Below are 21,706 nucleotides of genomic sequence, written 5' to 3' on the forward strand. Positions count from 1 at the left end.
GCTTCGAGCTTTTGAAGAAAAGGCATATTTGGGGTTTGTGAGGAGGTTTGATGCTGGATACATTTTGTTAGATTGTAAAATTCAAATTGGGATCTTTGTGTTTTTTTTGTTTACATTTCTTTACTCACTTTTTTTTAGGTTACAAACGGGGTAATACACATGCAGTCATGGATCAAGTTTAGAACATGAGTTATAGGGATGAGGCAACAACAAATCAGGAGAACAAATTGTCTTACTACTTGTCTACCAAGCGAGGCTACAGCCGTTGTATTGGAAGTGGGGCTGAGGTGTAGTGACGGGGCAGGGTTGTTTATCTTAATGGCCTCAGATTGACTCGGATGTGCATGAGGAAGGGACTGGGGGGTTAATTGGGGTCATGAAATCCCCAAATGTATCGAGTTCTGTGCCCAAGCTATTCACTGTGCACCTGTGCTTGCTTCTAGAGCTCTGGTTGTCAGCCCCTCACCTGGTCATGAATTGCGCGGGTTGTTGCGTAATAGGAGTAGAAGTGCAGTGGTGGCGCAGGAGGGCCTTCCCGTTAGGTGTATTAGTGATTACTGGGTTCAGATGGCATGTCCGATGCAGGGGAGCGGGGCGTCTGACGGGGTATTTGTAAGTCCCTGAGCATAGCATCCCAAGCTCTTGCCAGCGGGGTCTGGCGCAGACCCAGTGCGTCTTCCCGTCGCAGTGCCACGCTTTCAGCTTGTGCCCAATTAAGAACAAGCATTGAAAATGTAATAGGTCTCGCCTTTGATTAAGTTAAAGCTATTTGCTTTGCTAATGGCATTGTATAGCAACGCAAATGGCTTTAACTTAATCAAAGGCGAGACGTATTGCATTTTCAATGCTTGTTTAGGACTTGTGCCCTGCTTCTAGGTTCTTATAAAAAAGGTAATCAACTATGGGATATTTAAGTAATGTCCTGCTTAACCATCAATAAACTGGGCTCTAAACAGGAGTAAGTGTAGTAGTCAGGCTTTTAGACATATACCAATCTATTTTTCTGAAAGAGGGTAATCTCGTTTCTTATGTATTATTTTGCAGGGTTTAATGATAGTATGGTTTGGTGAGTCTTTTTATATCCAAAATGTCTTTCTAGTTTTTGATTGTGCTGTTTTTGTCAGTAAATAAAAATGATGTATATATGAAATGAGGCCTTGGTCAGTGGTAAAGAGGGCAAGATACAATTGATAGGGGAAACACATCAACGCAGACGCAATGACCGCATAATATGGGAAATAACTGCAATGGAGGACTAAGAGAAGAGAGGTTAGATATTGGCAAGTGCTATGGAAGGAGAGAAATTAAAGAAAGAAAGGAGAGCTAGTAAAGGGAAGACCAACACTTGGGGGTGAAAAAATAAATAGTAGAAAGGAGGGTGGAGAGTGAAGATTATCATCTGAAACATAATCCGGGTTAGCAAAATGGGAGGCTGGAGAGGGAAAGTAACTGCTCAATTACCCACACAAAAACAATGATCACAGAAAAATCAAGTGAGATGAGAGATTGGTTACAAAAGCCAAAGAACAAAATTGATCTTCGGCACTACAAACACACACAAAGCCGTGTATATGTTTTGAGCCTGCTTACTCCAATTCCACACAGGAATCTGAATATGTTCACTATGAACTCACAAACAACTATGCACATATCTGAGCCTGCTCACCACACACCCATGCAAAAACAAGTACAAGTCTGAGCCTGGTTGCAAAAACGCACACAAAAACAAGTAGAGAACTGAGCTTGGGCACGATAATGCAAGTATGGAACTGGTCATTCCAAATTCACATGCGACTAAGCACAGATCCGAGCCTGGTTCCATGAACTCATGAATAACCAAGTACAGATCTGAGCTTGGTTACCATGGATTGCACAGAGGCATGGGTGCTTTGCACAAATCAGAACCCATCTCACCTAAACCGACGTCCTCTCTCACGTTTTCAAAACAAATATAACACATCAATAAACCAAATGGAGATATGTTCACTGTAACTTTAAATGCCTGATACTCTCTACTATATGTGGGAAAAGACTGCTGAAAAGGGGTGTGACAAGCTTTATTAAATTAGTACTCGAGTTTAATATTTTTCTATAACCAAAGCAGGCAAACTATTTGGGAGATTCTCTTGACAATTGTAAATTTGACCTAAACGGGTTATGTAATACATTTATTTCTATGTGCACGCAACAACCATTAAAAGTAACTATTTAGGAGGGGAAAAAAATCAGGATTTAGGAAAACATTTGTGTGCAAAGCTGTAGCTCCCTTTACATCAAAAATACTATAAAATCTTGACAAAAAAGCATGTACTAAAAACAACATCCACGTTCTTTAAAAATAAATGAAATTAACGTTTGAATATACACTGATGAGTTGAAATCGTATTCTTTTTAAGTTTCTTAGGAATGACATTGACAACAGTGGCAATAACTTGCGTATTTCCCATATTCATATTTGTAAACGGCTCAGTAAAGGAGGATTAGTATTTCTTAACAAGACCAAATGACATCGTTCTTTGCTGTTGACTATGTTAGTACTTGTCTATGAGAATACTTATTAGGCCACTGTTCTGATCTCTTGGTAAACCGGTTTTTACTCCTGGACTTGACATGGCATGTTGGGAGTGGCCAAAGTTATACTTTGGCACGTAAACATGAGGGGCAAAGAATGGCTACGGAAAGAAACATTCGACAAAAAGGGATAAACATTAATGGAAAACAAAACCGAATTAGATAAAATGAAAAACACAAAATGAAAACTCAATTTATAAACAAATGTTAATGCTTGGCGATTTTTGTGGATAATGAAAACTTTACACAGATTTTACAGACATTTGCATGTTCACATTAACATGTATATTTGCGTTCAATAATAGTTCAACTCTATCACATTTTCTACCCCTGACATACATAGCCTCCCATCCCTAGACACACTATTTACCCCACTGCAACGGTTTACTTACTCCGTGTCCATTCAGATGACAGGTGCATAACTATACACATGGTGTCAAGTGTGTGTTAGCCAATAGGCTTGCTGTTTTGTAGACCACTATGGCACACTTCTTTAATCGTTCTCTTTTCCGATCCCAGGCCAAATTTAGTGGGTAATTTACACATGCCCTGCATGTTTTACGAACACACGTGCATACATTGTACTTCCTACTTATTCTGCGCGTTATACAGAATTTATGCATGTACACATAACAAACGTTCCTAGTTTATGTGTCTTTCTGCCATCCAAACGCGTCGAGCATCGGCCCGTGTGTGTGCACAAATGGATACATGATCTTAAGCCTAGGCTGCACTGTAGCTTCAGACACTCCTCTTCAACCCTAACACAGTAGAAGCCAGACATGGACTGGAACTATCAGCTGCCGAAACCGACTTTGTTCTTAGTCAGAACACTGCGCTTATTCCGCAAACACCGTATTAAACTCGCGCACAATGCGCGTGTGCAGACATTAACACAATGCCAATAAAGCACTGCAGAACTAATGTTGAAATCTCTGCAACAGTAGGAGCGTTGGAAAACTGCGAATTGTTGCCGCCGCTGCCAAATGACTAACTGCTTTAAATGAGCCCCTGCTTGATGCTCTGAAGCTTGGCTTTTGTATCTGTGGCTCTGGCTGCCTATTTATGTCTGAACTTTCTTTGCTGCCCGGGTGTGGTTAAAAGCAATAACATCAAGCTCTCCAAGTGAGAACAGCACACTTATTTTTCAAAATCGCATGTAGATATGCGTTAACAAATTATGTAAATTATTGGTCTCATTTGGCTATTTCTCCATTTTGCTTTGGATTTTTTTTAATGTCTGTGGCGGAAACGCTTTGCCAAGAAAACAATTTATACATGGTGTATTTGTAGTTTTAATCACGTTGCTACTTACCGGGAGAAAAGAACATGGCAATTTCAAAGTCATCCAATGGAGATGATTCTAAGAATGTTGACCTTTTGCTGACTGTGTTCAGCGGTTATTCGGGAAGCAGGCTTATACTAGTCCCCTGTCCTCAACAAGCGCTCACCATGACGTATTTGCTCAGCTTTTTCTGCTGTCCCACTTGGACGGCCTCGCCTGCTAAAAGGTTTCTTGTCTTTATGGGGCCATGTGTTTGGCCTCATAAAGATAAGAAACCTTTTGCGACGCAAGGAAGGCAGACGAGCCCGTCAAAATGGGACGGCTCAAAAAGCCGAGCAAATACGTCATGAACAGGTCTGTTCCAATGACTGGTCACCATAAACGGTGACGCCCGCCAATGGAAAAGATGGGCGGAGCTTAAAGCGCTTTACCGAAAAGACATTAAATCCCGCCAGCGAGACTGCGCATGTGCGCAGCCCATGCAGGCGAGACCTAAAAAGAGAGGTGCTATGCTTTCCAAGGGGGGCGTTCAGCGTGTTTCTAACGCCTAGTAATCAGGTGTTTGGCAGTAATCGGGCCTAGACCGTTAAAGCGTGACCACGCTTTGTTTTGTTTAGCTCTATGGTACAGTCCCAGGATGCAGATCTCCCACGTGTTCATCACTGTGCTCTCAGTACAGTCTACAGTCTGTGAGTTGGGTGGTGACAGTGCACCAATAAGCAACCAGGGCAAGTCAGCCCCATAGCATATGTATCCGGTTTGCATTCACTAGATGACAACGGGGGCACCAGCCCTCTGTGTGGTGAAGTATATATTGATTTTCTCATGTGTAAGGTACGCACTATGGCTTATGTAAAGTTGTATGAGACGGAATTGTGCGTTTCTGGGTATGCAAACTCATCCCTGTAGAATTGCTTCCCAGACTTTGTCAGTACAGGAATTTTGTAGGGCGGTATCCCAGTGTTTGAGTGAGAGTAGCCAATGCACCGTGTGCATGCGTAGTGAGTCAGCTAACTATTTAATTAGCCACCTCCCTGTGCCCATGATGTGAATGTATTGTATGGTGTGGTGTATTGCCGGTGCCTGCGACGCCGCCCCAACGTTCACTCAACTCCACTATTAGGGAGGCATGGAGCAGGAACTGCCCTTTAGGGAGTCCTTCATCCGACACTAGCATCTGGAAAGGAATCAGCTGCCTGTCCCTGTGAAGGTCTCCCAATGTTTGTAACCCCGCTGTTTCCCATGTGGAAAGGTCTGCACTCGTGATGCAGTTTTGTCCTCTCGGTGTGCCCAGCAGGGGAAGTGCAGGCGCATATGGGATGCAGTCTTTGGTGAGGAATAAGGCGCGTTTAAAGCATCAATGGGCTACTGCCAGCATTAGCTGCTTTGGGGTCTTGTTGCGGCTTCCCGGATGGAATAGTCGCAGAATGGATGCACTCGGCCAGGCCTGATGCTGTGTGGCCGTGTCCTGTGTGTGTTTCCCACTTATCCATCTGGTGATCCACTGGAGCTGTGCTGCCTGGTAGTAGTGTTCTATATGGGGCACGCAAGTTCCCCCTGATCAACTGAGAGGTACAATTTCGATAGTGCGACCCGGCAGCGAGAGCCATTCCAATTGAACTTGCGCATCATGCTCTCAAAAGTAGCAAAACATTGGGGGGTGGATATAAATCGGTAAATTCGCGAAGGAATATAACAACCTGGGTAACTCCACCATTTTCAGCAGGACGATACAACCCATTACCATTAGTGGTAGGATGCACCAAAATGACATTTGCGATCGTGTGGCGGATGTCGCACGTGTGACATTGCTGTCCAGTAGGTCATCAGATTGATGGTATATCCTGGTACCAAGATAACGGAAACCAGCTGGCTGCCAACGGATTTGCTGACCGGTTATGGATAGCCCTGGGTCGGCGGTGGATGGGTTAAAGGGGTAGAAGCATGATTTGGCCCAGTTTACTTTGAGGCCAGACAGTGAAACAAATTCTGTAAGTGTGTTGTCAATGGTATCTATGGAAGCCCCGACGTCTCTGACATATGTAATAGATCATCCGCATAAAGCGAAATTGCATGTATTGCGTCACCAAGCGGTATTCTCCATTCTGCTCCCCAAGCCTTAAAGTGGCCACTAGTGGTTCCATAGCCTGGGAAAACAAGACAAAGGGCAGTCTCCGATGTTTGTTTGGCCCAGTGGCAGTGTTGATCACTAGGAGGTAGTGATGGGAAGCAGATGGGGCAGGTTAAAGCCGTAGATGGCTAATTTTGGCAGAATAATTGGCGGGTAACGGGCTTAGGTGCGCGGAGCTTCTTGAGCGGATCCTCCATCTTGGCCTTGCTAGTCACGCATCCCCCACATATCCCTTTTCATGTCTCCAGTTGTAGTGTCCTTCCCAGCCTGGTAGCATTTAAATGAATTACACCACACACACAGCTTTGTATTACACATCTTTATTCTCTAGAGTGTAACCAGTAACTTCAACGTACCGCGTCATTAATTTTATCAACCACAACCAATCACTTACATCGCTAGACTACGGAGTCCGTTGGGGATAACAGGGGGTCCCAAGCTATAAAATACACTACACATTACAAATTTATTAAAAGGCAGAAGACACTGCGTTTTGACCCATTGGGTCTTGTTCAGATAATCGTGCCACAAAACAAAGTGGCAATTAAACTGTGAAATCAACATTGGACTAACACGCAACTGTAAAAAAACAGCAAACAAAAAAAAGTGTGTAATGATGTGGATTGCATAATTAATTGTACCAGTCACTTTTCGTCAATACAGATTTTGGAAACTCTTTCAATTATTTATAAAAATACTGAATTAATTACCAACCAGGGATGACTTTGTGTTCATAATAATATTCTATAAACCAAATTCGCTTGAATAATTCCTGCAAAAGACATAGAAAAAAGGCTTATGCAACACTCGTCACATTGTCTCAGAGGGCCAGTAAAATTGATCTAATAATATTACAAATTCTGTAATGCCATGCATGTAATTGTCTCTGATGATGATCCTGCCCCACAGCGTCATTGAAATGTTATTACAACCACCGCTATTCATGACCACTCCTTATATAGGAGATTTTACCTTGCTGAACCATGATTTACATCTCCTAATGATCCAACTGTCAAATTTATATAGGACTACAGTCCTATATAAAGGACCTTCACAATCCCAGCTAACTATTCAAAGTCATAGGAGTGAAAGATATTCTAGTTAGAAACACAGCATTTCATAACATATTGCAGTATCCATGTAGGATATCTAACGTTCAATTGTGGGACAAGGCATGTCATCAGAACAATCACATGTATGCATATCTTACTCCAGATTGGCTTGCATTACTTCACGACCCGAGTGGAGAGTGTGGGGGAGTTGGTGTGTGTGTACATATATATATATGACATAGTGTAGCAGTGCAGCTCGAGAGTTTTGTGATTGCTAACCACATGCTGCGCATGAAAACATTCTGTCTTTCTGTCTCTCACATCATGACTTCAATGACTGCTGCAGTGAGCAATAATATTAATTGGTTTTGCAAGGACTAATTTACCTGGCAGGTTGTGTCCAGCAACTATACTGGGCACAGTCTAAAAACCATTATGTTCTCAATCGAGCACACAATGTAACCATGAGTCCAGTGAGTTTGTATAACAGTACATATATGATTGTTTAAAATGTCCAATATTTCTACTTTTTTTTTTGGCATGCATTTTTTTAATTTCTTTAGTTGATACTGCTTAATTTCTAACTTCAATGTCTATGATTATGTGAGCATTTTGTTTTACTGCCTATGAGTATGCATAGTATATTTTCCATGACTATAACATAAAGAGTAAAAAGTTGTATTTAAAATGGTGCCCCACAGATTGAAAAAGGCTTTTGTACAGCTGAAACGTGTCTCTCTGTGTCTCGGGGCGATGAAGGTCCTGCCTTAATAAATGGATCTACGTCTCCAGCTTCTGCGTGCATTATATATAATGTATATATCGTTTTTTCTTTTGCCAATGGCTTTGGCGCCATTTGACGAATCTTCACAAATTTCAAAATTAGTACTACGATCAGTTCAGCTGCTGTGTTGAAACTTTCGGTGTGATTCGTGAAGCGGTGTTCTCAAAACACTTTTCCCCATGCAATTTCCCATAGGGATTTTGAACACCACCAATTCGGCAGAAAGGTAGGTCATGGTTCAGAAAGCGACCTTTTTTGGTGTTTGGTGTAAATCCGTTCAGTAGTTTTGGAGATATTTAAGACAAAACACATTTCTAGAGGCACAAAACCTTCCAATCTTGTGCAGAGATCTGATTGGCTGCCAACACTTCAACCAGCAAGTGTTGCCAGCCATTGTGGGACTCGGCTGAGTCCCAAAGAAAAACGTATTAAAAAAAAAAAAAGAGAGAAGGGGGCAGGTTAGGAATATCAGGACCCCCTAGGCCTGGTGCTGGGGTCCCCCAGGGATTTTGCCTGGCTGAAAATTCGTGGTTATTTCATGGTTATTGTTCAGACATGGGCCCCCGGGTGCGCCATCTCCCAGGGGGCTTATTTATATTTTAAATAAAGGGGGGTGCACGAGGCCCTCCTTCCCATGGGCAATCTTGGCCCCTGGGACCACCACCTCCGGGGCAGGCCGATTTTTATTTAAAAAAAAAAAAGAAAATAAGCGAAGTAGGGCCAGGCAGCTCTCCTCCTGACGCTCTTATGAACCCTGGGGACCACCACCTTCCTGGGGGTTTCTTAACAAAAAGGACGGTGGCCTTGCGGACCCCCCCACACTACCCTCTCAATTGCCCGTAAGAGCCCAGGGATCAACATCTCCCTGGGGCCACAAATATGACAGAGGGAGCTGGATCTCCTGGGCCATGTACGGCCGCGGGGAGCGACAATTTCCTCACCCGGAAGTCCCACAAAGTTCATCACAGTAGTACAAAGTCTGTCCACTGAAAACCCATATAAGGAAAGCTAATTCCATCCTCTAAATCCTCCTGAGATATCTGAGAGCTAGCAGCTATTTGGTGTATCTATGTCTGAGTCTGAGGTCGGCAAACCGTCCACAAGGTGTTCCCAGGCTCATGCACTTTCAAGCTTTCCCCACCCTCTCTTCAATTCCCAAACACAGCACTCTCCAGTCCTGCCCATTTAACCAGTTCTTTTCTCCATCTAATCAGTCAAGGTCCACACTCAGGCTCGCGTGTTCTCTTGATTAGGATTCATGTATCACAGATTTGTGGATGAAGACACTGCAGGAACAATCACATTGCCAAAATTACATGCACACAAGTTCACTGGAGACATTACCTTGTGTCCTTTACACGGCTGTAGTGAAAAATATGCACTAGACATTTACACAACGAAGTAGAACTTTCTAAGTAAATGGTAGAAAGTACTCCATTTGGGAGACATTTTCAGCTAAACTATGGACTCCTCTTCAAAAAGAAATGAGGCTCCATTCTGGCCATGATGCTCATTTCACAGAAAGGTAACCTGAACGGGAAGCACTTACACAGCAGGTGTCCCAGTTGAAGCTGCACTTCTGTAAAACATAAATGATCCTAACTTATTGGGCTTGGTGAAGCAAAGCAAGTGTGTTTCCTCTTGTATTCCACATTGAAAATCAATCTGAAATCCTTAACGGAGGTGAATGCATTGTTGATCTACTGGAGTGCAATCTAATCTTTAGTGACCGTGACAAGTGGTTTCTTTCTTGTCTTGAGAGCAAAGTCCATCATTCTCCCTTTTAATTACCCGAGTATGCAAAGGTTCAGAATCATCTGCAACATCCGCCCGTTTCCTCGCCCTGTTTTACTTATCAAAAGGCCTCCGACGGTATTTCCTGCAGATTTTGGGGGCGCTTTCTTGATGCAGAGGAATTTTGAGGACCTCTCCACTAAACAAACGAGCACTTACTTCATTAATTTAGGAGGAAGTGCCCTTGTTTCAGGGAGATTCTCCTCTTTTTAGTCTTGTCCTGTTCTTTAGCCGAGAATTCATTTTATCACAGTTTTATGGAACAATCACATTGCTAAAATTACATGCACACAAGGTCAGTGGAGACATTTCCTCGTGGTCCATTATGCAGCTGTGGTGTAGAATATGTACTAGCTATTACTTAACGAGGTAGCACGTACTAATTAACTAGGAGAAAGTACTCCAGTTGGGTACACATTTTATGCAAAACTGTGGACTCTATTTGGATAAAGGGCAGGTGAGGTTAGGTTCTGGCCCAGTCACTCACACAGCTACAGACACCCTCTCACATACCCATTCAGCCACTCTCACATACACTCACAGACCCACAGCCACTCACACATCCATACACCCACTCACACATGCCCACTTACAGACCCATACAGCCACTTACAAACCCATTCACAGACCCATACAGCCACTCAGATAACCGGTCACACACCCATACAGCCATTAACACACCCAGTCACATGCCCATACAGCCACTCACACACCCAGTCACCGATCCATACAGCCACACTCAGACTCCTACAGCCACTCACACATCCTCTCAAAAGTTGCAGGTAGGAAATACAAATTTAAAAAGCTTAGAAATTCACACAAAAAAAACCAAAGGTTACCAGGATGTTGTAGTTAGAAAATAACATAAAAAAGCTCACTGAAAAAACAAAGGTTACAGGGACGTTATAGCTAGGAAACAGAAGGTTACAGGGACATTATAGTTGGACTCAAATTTCACTCGTACAAAACCAGTGAAATTCAGCAGTTATAGTTACCTAATCTAACTATAACTTACGCCCCTGCAGTACACTGCCAATGACCTCACACAATGACATCCCAAATGACATTACTGATGACATTATCCTCTGAAACATTCACACAACCATACAACCACGCAAACCCACACAAACACCCATAGAGCCACTTACACACCCATTCACTAACCCATACACCTTCTTACACAGCCACTTACTCACCCATACAGTCACTCATACAGCCAATCACACCCCCACCCATCCACCCATACAGCCCCTCAACAGAACGACTCACTCAGCCATACAACTACTCATGCATCCACTCACACACCCAACTACTTACATACCCATTCACACACGCACAGGTCCATTCCCTCACCCATACAGCCACTCAGAAACCCACTCACCAATACAGCCACTCACTCACCTATACAGTCAGTGACGTACCCACTTACTCACTCATACAGCCACTCACACACATATACAGACATTCACACAACCACTCACACAGATTGTATCTCTCAGTAGAACAGAAAGAATAGTAATTTAACTTGTGCAGTAGCTTAGTATATATCTTTTAAGTCTCAGAAACATTGACGAAATACTTAGACTCACTGGATGATTGTCATTTTAGATGTCACGAGTTATGTCACCAACGATGTCATGAGTGATGTAATATGAGGTCATAAGCAGTGCATTGCGAGGGCATAAGGTATAGTTAGCTCAGGTAACTATAACTGCTGAATTTCACTGATTTTGTGAAAGTGAAATCTTAGTCTAAAGTCCCTGTAACCTCTGTTTTTTTCAGTGTGTGTGTATATATACATATATGTGCATGTACATATTTATATATGTGTCACAATCCTCGTCTGGTTTGAGCACAGAAAACGGCACTCCAAGCAATGTTCGTAGTTTATTGCAAAATCAAAGTTTTGGCAGAAGAAAAAGCTTTAGCCTGACGAGGGTTGTGACATATTTACAAAACGCTCCGGCATGAGCGTCTCCGCATGCACCCCGGCACGCCAGTCTACGTGCACAAACTTCCAACTTATATATTCCCAACTTCAAAAGCTCCTTAATTTCGAACTCATAAGCAGGAAACAGACTCCAGTTTCTTTGTGCTGTTTATTTTATTTTGTGCAAAATGTCGCCATGACGCGTTTCGGGCTCTGCAGCCCTTGATCACATGACATGACTCAAACTTTTTCTCCCTTTTAAAGTGACAGTGCAGAAAAACGACCATGAATACAGACTATCGTGCTATCTCTCAATTTATCCCCTGGCAGCATAATGCTAAATATGACATTTATCCAAATATATCATATTGCGCCATTATGCATTTTTAAACATTGGTAATAATTCTGTAAATACATATTGTTTACAATGTTTATTTTGACTAAAATGCATTGTCTGTTAGCGAATTCTTTTACAAAAAATTGACCACACGGAATTGAACATGACATAAGTTAAAAACCTCATTGTCGATCAATTAATAAAATCCGGGCGCATTATTTACATGATAAAAAATGAATGAAAAATACTAAAATTGGGGGCAGACTGGCTTTGTGCAATTGAGCACCTCATCATGTTTTTTCTACTTCCGGACCCATTTAGTACAAAGTCTGATTAAAGTCATTGCAGGATCATAACATGAATATAGCCCAAGTGGGATATACATACAGCTGCACCAATTTGCATTAATGCTAGGTCGTTCAGATTGCTAGATATACAAAGTGCTTAACGAGTGCTTATAAAGTGCTTGAGTGCAAAGAACTGTTTAAAATTAAACAGAACAGTTATATAAAATGTGATTTTAAAAAGATGGGGAAAAATGAGTACAAGGAATCTTCACGGATGTTAAGTTCAATTGGCCAACTGTATGCTTATGATATTTTTTGGTCTTAAAGCAGATTTCCCTTCCTTAGTTGGCTACATAATCTACAAATTCCAGTTTCTTTACGAGTGCAAATTGCGGCTATACATGAATAACTCTCAGAAATGTATAGCCAAGTGTATAAATCTTCTGTTGTATTAAGACCGTTTGGACTTTTGTTATCAAACTCTAAGATATATTGGGTATCAAGTTTTCTAAGGTTGGCCTCCTTATTGCCACCTCGCCTTAGAGTGGGTATAGAATCCACAACAAAGTACTTGAGATCTTGTATTTGATTGTTGTGGACCTCCTTAATGTGGCGGGCCACCGGATAGCTCGGATCCGAATTGGAGATAGCTCTTATGTGTTGGAGAATTCTCTTGTGGACTTGCAGCTTTGTGCTGCCAATATAACGTAGACCACAAGAGCACTCCAACACGTAAATAGCATATTCAGTTTTACATGTTAAAGATTTGGACATCTGTGTGGGAGCTGATTTGAAGGGAGTGGTATACGAGCTTTTATTAATGCCCAACTTACATGCCGAACCAAATGTTCACTAATGTTGTATAAGATGTAGATTTATAGCATTGTTGTTTAAATTGGTAATAAAAGCTTCTGCACTCTCTGTTGCCTTGCCATATCAAGCATAAGTCATCTATGCATCTGACCCATTTAATCACATGATTTGTAAGTATATTACTGTAAAGTGCATTAACAATCACTTCCTCCCACCACCCCATATGGAGGCAAGCATAACTTGGAGAAAAGCTTGCCCTCATAGCTACTCCTTGTACTTGCCGGTAGATTTGGCTCTAAATGAGGAAATAATTGTTATTCAAGCAAAATTCAGTTAACCCCTTCCACGCTCATGACGGAACCACGCCGTCATGAGTCACGGGCGGCGGGTGCTCATGACGGCGTGGTTCCGTCATGCTGCGGCCGCTCCGCCTACGCGGCACTAATTTCCCGCCTGTGCGGGCGAAGTACTGAGTGGGCGGAGTCGTGACTGAACCACGCCGTCATGAGCACAGCTCGCCCGTGACTCATGACGGCGTGGTTCCGTCACGAGCATGGCGGCGCCGCGCTCACCCCGAACCCCCCCCAGCGCCGCGGTGGAATTCGCGCCGCAGCGAAGGGGTTAAACTGATTATCATTTTGTTGTGATTAAAATACTGTATGGGTTTCCTATCAAGAAAATGTTTCAGAGCTCTCATACCGTCCTTGTGGTGTATACTTGTATACAAGTTTGAAACATCTATAGTTATTAATAGATAATCATTACACCATTGACACTCATGAATTTTCTTTTAAAAATCTGTGGTGTCCTGTATGAACGAGGGTAAGGCTCTCACATAATCCTGTAGGAATGAGTCAATATAAATGGATACATTTTGTAACAGACTTTGTTTGGCAGAGATAATTGGTCTTCCTGGAGGGTTGTTGATGTCCTTGTTAATCTTCGGGATGAAATAGATCACAGGCGTAACCGGATATTCCTTTTTTTTTTTTAAACTTTTATTCATCTTGGTTTAGAGGTCCGGCACTTTTCCATGTCAACAGTCTTTAAAAAAAGTTTGTTCTGTGCTGTCAAAATTGTTAATTTATTACTAAGTTTGTAGCACGACCGATCATTTAGTTGCATGAGTGCTTCTTCTAAATAAAGGTTCTTGGGCCAAAGCACCACATTGCCCCCTTTGTCAGAGTTCCTTATGACCAGGTAGTCATTCTCTTGTAGTTTTTTAATTAGTTGATGATATTGGTGTTGGCGCGCTTTCTGATGTTTAGTTATAGCCTGTGTTTTGTGATTTATTCTTTTTATCTCTGTCAAAACTGCCTCATTAAATGCGTCGATAGAATCCCTTGGTAAAATTGGGACAAAAGTTGACTTGGGTTTAAAACCTGAGTTGACAGTGGCATTGGTTTGTATTGATTGGTTCACAAAAACTTGATTTATGGTTTGTGAATCCATCATTGGAGAAACATCGCTTTCGAGGGCTTGCATGTCACATAGAAAGTCAGTATCAGACACTGTCAGTGGGTGAGGTGTCTCTTGAACTGTAGGGTTCAAAGTTAGCGGAGCTGTTTTGGTTTGTTTTGAACTGTAGCATTTCTTTAGTTTAAGCTTCCGTATGTATTTATAAACATCCACCCTGGTGGTGGTCTGTGTGTATTCAAAATCCAATTCGGGACAATAGGATAAACCCAGCGAGAGGAGCTGTTGTTCAGCTTCACTTAGGGTGACTTCTGAGAGGTTAATAATGGTATTTGCATTATGTTCTTTAAGCTTTATTTCTGCCTCCAGTTCCTTCTTGCAGTTTTTTGTTTGGCTGGAGACGCGTTGTTTCGTTCGCATCTTGCTCGGCGTCTCTCACGGCGTTTGGCATTCCGCCTTTCCCTCCTCTGGTGTTTATATTCCTCGGGCGTAGAGTTTAACGCCGTTCCTCCTGTAAAAAAAAAAATCTCCTCCCCAAGAGTATGTTTCGTTTTTTGGGTAGTGGAGCTTTCAGCAGTACTTTTAGCTTGCTCTACTTCAGACTCACTATCTACAGCAGAGCTAAGGTCTGACATTGATTATGCTGTTGGTATCTCATTGCTTGGCCCTGCTCTGTTGTCATGATTGATTTGGAATCTTACTTCCTTTGTAATAGCTTTGACGGCATCATATTTTCGAGCGAATGTAAAAATTTGGCCTCTTTCATAGTCCAGTTTATCTCGCTGGAATTTAAAGGTTTCGCGTTTTTTGATTGTCCTCCTCTTTTTTTAGTTGCGCAACCATCTCCCACATACAGGGACTGGATCAGACAGCATGACTGGGAGCAAAGGAGAATGACCACCATCGGAAACTGGTTCCTGAATTGCCAGCTGCGTGACTTCCAGGATCTAATAGCTGAGTTTGATGTTGCCATTTATCAGTTCCTCTTATATGGCACTGTGGTGGCTGCGGCTTTCAGATGGACGCGGAGCTCGGAGGGGCTAGAACCCTCCGTTCCCAATTGTCTAAAGATTATTTGCACGGGGCAGATGCAGGCGGTCACCCTCCTCTATAGTTCCATGATCTCCCAATCAAAACATGATATTTCCTCCTTGCAGGCTCGCTGGACTATAGGCCTGGGCTGAGACCTGTGGGATAGAGACTTGGCCAATATTCTCTGCTATACTCCATGAACTTCCCTCAGCACCCGCTTTATACCGGTCTCCTAACCGACTCAATAGAATATCCCCAGGGATCAAGGCAGTTTATCCCAGGTGTCGTTAGAAGATGCTGACTTCTACCATATGGTGTGGTACTGCCCAATTCTTACTATATATTGTTTGCGGACCTAGTTTTTATACTGGCACACCGGCGTATTTCGATGTTTTGAAATCCCCTGCGAGTCCTACTGGGATGCTGATGGGAATTGGCCAGATGGCCAGAATAGGAGAGTGGCATTACGAACCTCAAGGTAAAAAGGGAGCAGCACAATCCAGACCATGTTCAAGTGTGGGATTAGGTACTGCTGGACACCCCACTGATAGGCAGAGATGGTTGCCTACCTCGCACCCCAGATGCGAACTCGGCATGTGAGGACTGAACCATTCTCTCCCCAAAACAGAGCCCATAAGCATGTATCTACTATAACTTGCCTTACAGTGCATGCAAGGAGACCCCATGTAATTTATCCCCCTCCACCCTGCCCCGCATCCACCACACTGTACTCTCTCCAGCCTTTTAGTCCCTCTGCTGGAATCCACAAATATACCCCTGTGATGCAGCGCATTTTGGTTCATTGGGTTGGACTTGTTTGTTGTTTTCTGTTCTCCCCCTCACCCCCTTTTCTCCTTGAAACACTTCCTTGGCCTTGCGGGACTCGCTCACATTTGTTTATGTGATGGGAGTAGGTACTATAACTTGATAGCATATACATGAATCCTTTGACCACAGATACAACAAAGCTTCTGTCTGTACTATTTTGCTGCATGATTACTCACCACCCTTACAAATACTTGCATTGACATTGTGTTTCGCTGTTCCTAAAAATGTTTGTCTCATATATATGACAAATGCCAATAAAGTATATTTAAAAAAAACTAAAATGCTAGTAAAACAGGCAGATCAATGAATGATTAATTATTTTCTCTTGAATTAACTTTCTTACTGCAAGCGTAAAAATAAAGTAGCAATTGCACAAGCATGCTAAGGCCAGACCAATTGACTTTGCCAATGCTTATATTTTTGTAATTCTTATTTTACGTTTTCTTGCATAAGGGGCATTAAGACATATTTAAGGGTTAGCCAGATCATTCAGAAACAGATCCCTGTGTAGGAAATTTGCGATTGAGATGCTGTGACTTCTCACCAGACTTCCAAAGCCTCATCTCCGCACTTCCACCCCCGAAACTTTCAAATGCTATCGGCGTTCGACCTTCTCCCCGCATACACCCATTATGAAATCAGTGCGCTCAGCAAATGTACTTGCATCGGGGGCCTACAACCTTTTCTGTTATGAGAGCCACTTATGATCAAAAAAAATCATCCCAAGTTACTAATATCATTAGTGTTGTAATAGTGATCACATCAGACAAGATTACAGTTGTGTCAACCCTATGTAAAATTACCTGCAGTGATCACCTCTGCATCAGACAGGATTGCCAACAGTAACGGAAAGAAAAGCTTTGTCAATTTGGAATGCCTTCATGTGAGCAGTACATAACAGCCATAGCTTAATGCGCCAAGGTAATATTAGTAATAAACTTCCCCAACGCCACATGATTTATCACTCAGACATCACCTTTAAATATATTTTGGAAATTTAACCATCCGCTTATCAGCTCTGAAAATGCACACGTTTTCGTTTCAATTACACATTTTTTAATTTTGGTATGCATATATTAACTCAGACAAGCAGAAGCTTCTAATTTAGTAGGTTTGACTGGACACAGGAGAGCCACTTCTAGAGAGCTGGAGATCTACCAGTAGCTCACAAGCTATTTGTTTTACATCATGATTCCCTTCTACAATTACAGTCATCTGAGACACCCTTGCAACATTACTCACCAGTCCACCTACATACTTCCACCCCCGTGTGCTCTTCAGACCCACTCAGTTCTCTCACTTCCCCAACTCTTCACCAGCAGACCGTCTCCTATTTATCAATTGTGCTAACCCTTCATATGCTCCCTCTCATCAGGATTAATTCACAAACCATTAAGCCTTTTGCCATTTCCTCTAAAGGTCTTTGCTGCTTCATGTCTCTTTTCATCCACTTACCATCTATCCACAGAGTTTCAAATTTGCAGGGCTCTTCTAAAACAAATATCTATTGTGGACACATCCTAACTCTTTTGCCAGCAACTCTACTCCCTTTGTTCCTTAGTCATTCACGCCTTTCCCTGTATGTCTCTTCCTGTAACCTGTTTAACCCTCTAATTTGGGTTATTTCCCTCCACTGTACAGAAACAACTCCAGTTACCAACTTCAACACTTCAGGTCATCATAATCATATATGCTGAAACCTCTTGTAATTGACTGTGCTATTCTTTTGTTTCCCTTCATCTCCTTCGATGCCACTGACTCTGCTCTAAAGTGGTTCTCTTACTATCTCAGTCACTGCCCCCTTGTTTCGTTACTTGAGATTATTCTCACCCACTGCGCTAACCGTTGGTGTCTACCAAGACTCGTCCTGGGTCCACCGTTCTCTATCCCCACCTCCATTTGTGACATCATTTCAGTTTCTTCTTTCAGATTACTCTATTACCTGCGATACACAAACCCTTTTCTTGTTTCCTGATTTCACAGTCCTCCCCAAATCACCCGAGTTGAATTATCTCATGGCTATTCACATTGAATGGCGCTGTATTCCTTCATTCTAAAGTCACCAAAACCTGTGGTCTTGTACTTCCTCTATGGCATGTGTCAGTTTGCCATATCCAATTGACTTACCTCCTGATATGTCCCTCTGCCCCAAATCTCTATATTTATATTCTTTTTAGTTCTGCCATGCAAATGGATTCATTCATCATTAATCATTGATCACAACTACAACTGCATGTCAGTATCTAGGTATGAACATTAATAACATAAGCCTCCTCATCCATTTCCTCACAACCAAAGCACTGATGCGTATTACTCTGTAAACTAGGTAACAAAAAGTCTGCTAGTGGGTCTCCTTGAACGCTTCTTTGGCCATGTAGAATGTTGGCCAAACTTTGCTACAAGAATACTTTACAGGCGCCCCATGCATACTCCCACCTATGTTTCTCGTTTGGTTGGCTGGCTGCAAAAGCATTGAGCTCCTTACAATTTACTGACTTTGTTTTAAACGCGGCCCGCTTTATAACTTCATACCACCCTCTCTTTTACTGACCTCATATTATTCTACCCTTTATATACTATGTTACAATCCTAGCTTTCTGGTTTCACCCAAACACCCCTTTACTTCTTCTAGAGTCTTTTCTTTCCACCTATGTATTTATGTAGCACTGCCTGTTAGCAAAACGTACCTGGAAAGCAGCAGAGCTCTGGAAAGTGGACTTGAGCCCCAGAGTATGACTTAAGAACATATACTAAAAGAGGTAGGTTGTTCTAAAGTTCCTAATCTGTGGAATTAAATGCTCTTTAACAAGACGGATGAATCTTCGTTCCTTTCTGAATTGCCAGAGGGTAGGAGCTATTCTGATATTGGTGGTGATGATATTCCAGATGACAAAGGCCGAAAGGTCTGCCTTCAAGTCTTTTTATTTTTCCTTTTTGCATTTCTCCCACTCCAGTCTGACAATTTCCTGGATTCTGATTTGTGCTATCTACCTGAGGTAATACATTTTTTGGCTAGGTGAGCAAGAATGCTTTTTGGATGACCTACTGTGCCCCCCTTATTGGAACTCACTTTCTTCAGTGATCGGGGTGCTAAAGAAAATCCTTTCCAGGAACATCAAAGCAAAGATTATTTTCTACCCTATATAAGACAACATAGTTTACTTTCACAACAAACCCTCAACATTATTAATTTTGGCCACCCATCTGCCTCATTATCGTTCATCAATAATGAAGTTACTGTTTTTGTAAAAATATTTCTTTTTAAAATGTTATGGTGGCCGAATAAACATTACTATCAGGATTTAACCTGGTTTAGAGAGGAGGCCTACTAAATGCACATCATATCCTGAAATGTAAAGGCCTTTGACATTGCTTGTTTGTCTGCAGTAACCTAGACTAATCATTCACTCTTTTGGGCTCATAACTGTAGTTCCAGTCTAAATTATTTAATTTTCTCTACAAATATTGGTGAAGTAGTTGATCAGTCAGTTCTCCAAATGATTTGTGTCCAAAACAGTAAATGAGACTGCTTGTCTCCTAATCTTTTACGAAATAGTCCAGTAGTGTCTGCTAGATAGCAATGCCAGCCAGTAAATTGAGTTCAGAAGCACTGCATTTATAAATGGGAAAGACAACATATGAAATAGTGACCAAAACTATCTTTGTCTGGGATAGAGGGATCAATTTGTAAAGTTGGCCAATAGCTATTTAGACCAATAGCCAATGCACTTATCCATAAGACATGATACTTGAAGGATAGAAAAATGCTTTCAAACTGTGTTCAGTGTTAATGAGGGAAAACAGTCAGCAACGTTCATCAACTGTGTGAGCCAGTAAGATGGCTCAGTGAATTAACACCTAGCGTTGGCATCGGATGTGCGCTACTTGTCATGATTTTAAATCCTACCAAGGCATCTCTGGCCTTCCCTCGTTCGGAGGCCAGTAAATAATTGAATACAATGTTATTTAAACCGCCTTTAGAATGGCAGACTTGAAGTATGAATCGCTGTAATTATTTGTTACAAAATATACAAATTGTAATATTTAGAAAGTTACATAATTGATGCCTAATGACCAGATGTTCCTTAGCAATCTCTTCAATTGAAGACCGATTGGTCCAGCATGTTTTCCTCCACTCTTCATTTTGAATTTGTAGAGCACACTTAAATTGAAATGGTTTAAGAGCGTTGAGTACTGGGAAGTATAAGAAAGGAGCTGGTTTAACATGTGGCCAGGTGCTGTGAAATATAGGCTAGATCTTCGAAACAGTAGCGTCGTCAGATCCTTTTTGACAGTCTGACAGTTCCTTTCCAAAGACGCGTTCAACTTCAGTAATTTTCAGACAGTAAGGAAGGATATCCCAAATTTGTGTAGTTACCCTGCATACATATTTTTAATGGGATTTTCAAACTGCAGATATTGTATGTTAGGCAGTATCTAGGGAGCTTGCAGTGGAGCAGTTCAGCTTGTATAAAAGTTGTATCTTGACATGTATGAGAGTTGGATCTTGATTTAATAAGTCCCAGGTGGACCATACAAAATAGTTTGAACTGACAGTAGCTATAGAAATATCCACAGTGTTCCTAGATAACAACCAGAATTGCAATGCCAACGGGTCTGGATTATAAATAAGAGTGCCTCTTCAGTCAGTGATGGGTTTAGGTATTTAATAAGTCATAATAAAAGCACTAACTCATCTTAGCTCTCATACATCCACGCCTGACTCATTTCTTGCATTGACCCTCTGACACAGCCACAATGAACTCGGACACAAACTCAACATATGCATGATACATTAAAACATTTTTTTTTTTTAAAGAACACCTGCTGCTTCCTAAACATAAGACACATGCCTGCAGTAACAAATAAAATTAAACAGAACAGGATGTGGCAGTACTACGATGGTACTGTACACAATGTTTCATTGTTGTGAAGCTCGATCATGGCTGCTACACTTAAAATAATGTTTTAGCCATCTTGGAACGGTAAAACACTGAAACTATGGACAATACCATTGCATAACTGTGGCCTGATCTAGAGGCTATGACCATGCAGGTTGCGGCACACTGTAGATGCAATGAATGGTAAGCAAGCAGCCAGTAAGCACTGTCTGGAGAGCTGTAGTGTGCTCCAAAAGTAATGAAAATAAAAAGATGAGAAGAAAAGAAATTGGAAGAAAAAATTATAAACTGAAGGACTGACTTACTAGTCCTGACACTGAAGTGCACTCCTTTTCAGGTGGATGTGCATTTGGTCAGAAAGATTTCGTCACTCACCAAGCAAAAGTGCCAATATCTGAAATGACTGACCAATGGTCCCAGGCTGAATATTATCATGGATGCAAGCGGGGTGCTTGTGCCATTGGTTCTATTGCCCTGTGGGTGACAGCATGTTTCTGATATTTTTCCTTTTTTTTTTTTTTTTTTTCCAATATTTATATATAGCT

The 21,706-nt window shown here is 41.9% G+C and overlaps 1 protein-coding gene across 1 annotated transcript in view; it reads left to right on the forward strand.

Annotated features, from left to right (window-relative positions):
* The window catches only part of CNIH1 (cornichon family member 1), a 117,712-nt gene that overhangs the window by 59,282 nt on the left and 36,724 nt on the right, over window positions 1–21,706 (forward strand). The gene's annotated exons all lie outside the window — the stretch shown is intronic.

The sequence above is a fragment of the Triturus cristatus genome, chromosome 9 (genome assembly GCF_964204655.1).
Source record: "Triturus cristatus chromosome 9, aTriCri1.1, whole genome shotgun sequence".
NCBI classification, from domain to species: Eukaryota; Metazoa; Chordata; class Amphibia; order Caudata; family Salamandridae; genus Triturus; species Triturus cristatus.